Here is a 6,000-nt window from a genome sequence, read left to right as displayed (position 1 = left end):
TGGAGAGGTTGTTGTGGTACTTACTTTGAAGTTCACTGTTGTTGTTTTTTTTTTTTTTTCCTTCTCGAACTTCTGAAACAAGGAGGAAGATACATTTGTTAGTGAGGCCCTAAGACAAAGTAATAAATTCAAAATAAATGATGTAAGCATCTACTTTACTCTTGCCACCAAAGCAATGGTATTTGAATGTATTTCGAGCAATTCGTAAGTCCTTCTAGTACTGTCAATGTATTATGTCACTCATTAAATTAATTGCAAATAGAAATGGACAGGTTGTGTGGTGCTTACTTTGAAGTTGACTGCAATTTCCCCTTCCCCTCTAAATTCTGACACAAGGAGGAATATGCATTTGTTAGGGAGGCCTTATGACACATTGCAGTAGACATGAGGACAAGTTCTCAGTGAGGGTCATTATTGAGTAATTAGTGGAGAATAAGCAAGTGTTCAGATCCATTGAATAATGGAAGTATCGGGAGGGAGCCAGGAGGACAATGATGGCTGTGAAAACAAAAATATGGTAGGTGTTGCAAACGTCGGCCACCCCTTATGAAAAATATCAATAGATAGATAAAGTAGTATCACTTAAAGTAGCTTATGTTTCTTTCGTTAATTAAGATGGGTATATTAAAACATTTACTAAAATACTTCTCCAGTTTGCCAGGCTTTCCTACTGGACTGATTTGCTTCATTCTTTAATAATCTCTCCTTAATTACCTGGGGGTGAATCATCAGGTGATTATAGGTCTCTTGAGTTCACTTAACTTACACTAATCCTAAAATCTAATCACTAAATGACTACTCCAGTAATTGCTGACGAAGGCTTTACTTTAGCTCGCAATATATTATGTACTAAGTGGGTTGATCGTATATAAGGAGAAATACGTTTACGTAAAGATTGAAAATGAGAGGTGACTAAAGGGCAAACCTGCACTTTCAACCAAACTTCATAAACATCTGATTTAATACTATCTGATAAAAATACTGTGGTGGGGTGGGACATACCAAGCACCCAATGGGATGTAGAGGGGAGGGAGGGAGATGTACAAATAATAAAAGAACGACGTATGTTAGTGTTGATTCCAAACTTTTTGCCATCTCGGAGATGAATAGTGATTCTCCGGATGACATTTAAGTAAAAATTCAGCCACAATTGGCATGGGGGAATAAGATGTGGTGGAAAATAAAATATCCAAAATGTTCAAGATCATGTATGAACGTCTGCATGTTTCAGCATGGTTCTCAACCAACTTGGTACACATAATTACGTCGTACCATCTGGAGAATAATACTGTTGGGGTAAGACACTCCTAGCACCACTCCAGTTGTGGGTTGGGTGTTAGTGACATGAAAATAACCTTCGAGAACAACAGATATTAGTGTCAAAATCTTTACTTTTGGGAAGGCTGATTTTTTTGAAGAGTGACATATTTTTATTATTTATTTGAAAGGATCATCTACTTCCTCGATAATATGGGCTGCAACAAAAATTTCCACGCAAAACAAAATGATCTAAAATAAATTTTAATTTAAACAAGAGGACCCAAGCTGCTCCACACCATTCATTATAAATATGTCAGATAACTGTTCTTCATACACCTGTCGCAGTCAACTTGTTTTGCCTGCCTTTTTCAATGGTTTTATGAACATATGTAATAAGAAGTGAGTTATGGTATGCTGCAGTTTGTAGTCAGAATTTGTCCATTCTGAAGTCATCATGGCTTCCCTTTGGTAAAAATCCATTAATATATCATCTTTTTCTTTTTATTCTGCAGTTCCGGACATAAAGCTTTGTCTTCTGTAGGAGAAGGCAACGGTATGTTTAATTGCAGTTCTTCTATATAGAACAGTTGTCTTGTGAACTCACAGGTTAGTCTCGAATGTGAGTTTTTTTCCCAGGCAGAGAACTCTTAAGGTTCATGGCCTTCACAATTTCTAGCGTAGTTACTTCATCCTCTGGTAAGTGTTCCCGAACAATATCTAAGGCATAATTATGTCATGATGGGGTCTGCTTGTACATAGAATCTTGTCACTTAGCAGCTTGTAAGTTATTAGTAATGCTCTACCATCTCTTGCTGGGAAAGGTTAGAGTATCAAAGAATATGCAGCAGGGAACAGTCTTCTTCTATGATCATTAGAAGTATGAACTCTCTGGCCTGACGGGCAGTAATCAAGCATGGCTGCTTACAATGACATTACTTAAGATGATATTCACATATCAGAATATTATGAAAGTATTGAAAGTACTGCTAAGTACAGCATGTATTGCAGATTAAGGTAAGCCTTCACCTGCAGTTACTGGAGTGGTCATTAAATTATTGTATTTTATGATTACGCGAAGTTGGCTGAACTTAAGAGACCTAACAATGTCTCAAGATCCACCGGCAGGTAATTCCAGGGAGAATACAACAAAATGAAGCAAATCAGTACAGTGGAACGGAGAGACAGATTTGCCAAAGCAGTTTTTAGTAAATTCTTAATATATAGATACTCAGCAATAACACTAAAAAACTAACAAATTGTTTGTAAAATACCAATCAACACCATAATAAAATATCTACAAAAATTAAGCTTCATCCTTAATGATCAAACTGAACATACAAGAAATGTACCCGGGCAACGCACTGAACAATTTCATATCGACACAATATCTGACTGATGTATAACAAATGCTGCAGAGTAGCATGGGTCCACTAGTTACGATTAAAGGAATTAAAATGTAATCACAGAAATTTACCTTGTGCTTATTTTCTGAAATTTCACCACTCCACTTCGAACCCCACCATATTCTGCTTTTCCCATTTTCAGACCAGGTATATGATCCTTAATTTAGGCCACAAATCTTTCCTTCCCAACCGCCCTTGTGGCCTACTTGTACCGATTTGATTCCTGGCCACATTAAGGATGTCAGGACTGGTTTAGAGGTCTATCACGTGTCACCTTGTTATCTACAGATCTTCCGGCAGGGCAGTGTCCAATTGATAGGAGAAGGACTATACCGACTGTAGTGCAACGGGGTTTCATTTCTTTTTGTTCTGCTTTCCTTTTACATCCTTTGTTGTTGATGATCTCCCTTATATTCCTGAAGCTTTAAATAATAGCAAGGAATCTTCCCTCTCCTGAAGCTCTATCAAATGAGATCATCATATCATAAAGGCTAGTTACATTAGATAAACTTACAGATGTTCATTCCATCATCAACACCAGAAAATTCAACAGATTTAAGCTCAAATTCATTAACAGAGCTAATGATGTTAAACAGTATCACTATTCCAGAGCAATAACTCTGGTTGCATGATCATTTTACATCCATTGGGAAATGTAGACTCATGAAGGAATGCCTGCTTCCTAACTTCTTTTGTTGATTTAAAATATTCTACCACCTTCTCTTTACCAGCCTCCTTGTGTAGGCTCGCATGCAGAAGGCTCGATTAAAGTAATCTCTGCTGTCCTATAGTTGTAGGGAAACAGGCCGTAAGTCTTTTAGGGCCTATGAAAATCCTCTCAGCTCAAGAAGTTGTCAGAAGTTGTCCCGGGAAGGTCATCATTATTTTTTAAAACTTAAATAATTCTGAGATCAAATCAATAATAATGGCGTACAGCTTCCGGAGAGGCCTGGTGCCGATCCTTTCTTATTAGACGGCCTATAGGAAACCTGCATGTCGAAGAGAATGGGGCTCTACCTAACATGATTTCAACAAAGTATGAAGATGATATACATGCACACACAGAGTCCCCTAACAAGATGAATTTACCAGTTAAGGTTAAAATCCCCGATTCAGATGAAAATTGAACACGGGAACCTCTAGACCAAAGGCCAGAATGCTAACTATTTAGCCAATGAGCCAGATATCCTTAAGATTAACTTTTTTCAAAATGATTGGTAATGTCCTTTAAGTTATCCATTATTATTCCATCATTCAGCAGTGAGAGATGAAATATTCCTCCGTGAAGGAAAAGACTATCAGAGTCTACATCATATTCATGGAGTCATAAAATTTTGTCTTCTATTTCAGGCACGGATTCATATGGTTTTGCAAGAGCTACAGAACCACCAGACTAAAAGATATTATATTTAGCCATGTGATGAGCGATCCCATCCTTCATATTGTGCATTGTTCTTGAGTCAAATATCAATACCCATTCATTTGCCGGCGTTTTGGCAGAATTGCTTAGGTCTGTAAACGACAGCACAGTAGGGTGTCTCGATCCTCTTATACTGCCTGTGTTCCGTAATAATAAATTTGGAGCTTAATCTATAAGGAAAATAATTTATTGTACAGGAATATTTCCTAATACCATTACTGAAGAAAAAAACTTCCAATAGAACAAAAAAAACACACACCTTGCGCACTACATGACTGTCGTCCTTTAATTAAACAAAACTTAAGGGAGGGCTGTCATGATACCAACCACTACAAACACATAACAGGATAGACATCAAAATTATCTTAACAGCCTGCTTTATAGCCACTAGTTTAGCACAGATGGGCATGAATACCAATATTTGTTGAAGTTGCCGAAAGAGTGTTGTCATAGATTCACAATCTTCGCAGTCAGTGTAGGTGCTGCCTTCTGTTATTGACGCATGTATGAGTATGATAAGCTTAGTTATTTCCTATGAGTAAACGTGCCTGTTCACTCTTGTTTTTTTGCAAGTGGTATTTTGTATAGAACTGTGAAAATTAATAATGTTATGCCTATAGATATATTTGAAGTTCTTGTAAAGTTTACTTTTCTGTTTGAGCAAGTTAAATTTTTTTATGACTCCCGTAACGCATGAAGTAGGGGATTACACGCAGGGGTGATGTACAACGGGGACTCTGTACCTCAGGACCACTACAGCAGCTGTGAAGGCCCTTCAAAGAACCCTGAAAAGTGAGAGCTAACAGTGCACTGATGAATTCTTCAATGGCAGATGCGGCAGAGAAGGAGACCTCTGGAAGGGCAAGTCTGCCTGATGAGGCAACCCCCTTCCCGTGGGGTTACAGAAATAGGGGGAAACCACTGCATTGTGGTGAAGAGGGATCTTCAACGGCTACGTGAGACTACCTCTACAGAAAACGGCAGGTTTGGAGGCTCAGGTAGCAGCCCAACCTCCAAGCTCGGGTGCTGTGGGCTAATAATTTGCACATCTTAAATCCACTTATTGAAAGAAACTGAAGTGAAATGAAAACCAATGAATACCTCAATGATGAACTTTAGCCCAAAACAGAAAATGAGAATCGGTTGTTGGAATGTTAGAACTTTAACAGAGGAAGGTAAACTTAAGCAGGTTGAGAAAGAGATGCAAATTATGGCTTGGATTTTTTTGGCTTAAGTGGAGAGATAATGATGCAAAATGGGAATTATTCTGGACAGTCCGTGGACGATGCCAAATGGACAATGGAATGGGTATATTGCTAAGTAGGACATCCTAGAACAGTTTAATTGGATGAAGTCCCATCTCAGATAGAATGAAGACAGCTAGATTTCGAGGTGAATTCAAAATGTAAAATTAGTAGTTTGTTATGCACCAATAGAAGTATCTGATGCAGGAAACGTGTCTTAGATGAAATGAATAATAATGGAGAGAGATTTGCATATTTACACAGGAAATGGTGATAGGAGGGATCATATTTCCTCACAACAGGTGTCATAATATTACATGGGTATCATCAGATCACAAAATAGAAAATGAGATCGACCATGAAGATTTTAGTAAGAAGATAAGAAGATCATTGACAGATGTGAGGAACAGAAAAGGAGCTGATGTTGGTAGTGAACATCATCTAGTAGTAGCTGAGTTTAAATTGCAAATAATAGGCTGCATCGAAGAAGTTTACAACTAGAAAAAGAGGTTCAACATACGAAGGTTAAACAATGAAAAGAAGAGGAAAGAATTTAGACAGGAGTTGAAAAATTGATTTGAAGTCCTTTGAAATCTTGAAGAAAATTTGAATGTGGAAAGAACTCGGGGAAAATGTTAGAACACTTATATACAAATGTGTGAAAAAGTAATTG

Source organism: Anabrus simplex, chromosome 9, assembly GCF_040414725.1.
Source record: "Anabrus simplex isolate iqAnaSimp1 chromosome 9, ASM4041472v1, whole genome shotgun sequence".
Classification (NCBI taxonomy): Eukaryota; Metazoa; Arthropoda; class Insecta; order Orthoptera; family Tettigoniidae; genus Anabrus; species Anabrus simplex.
The sequence above is the reverse complement of the archived record's forward strand: the minus strand, read 5'-3'. Positions refer to the sequence as shown.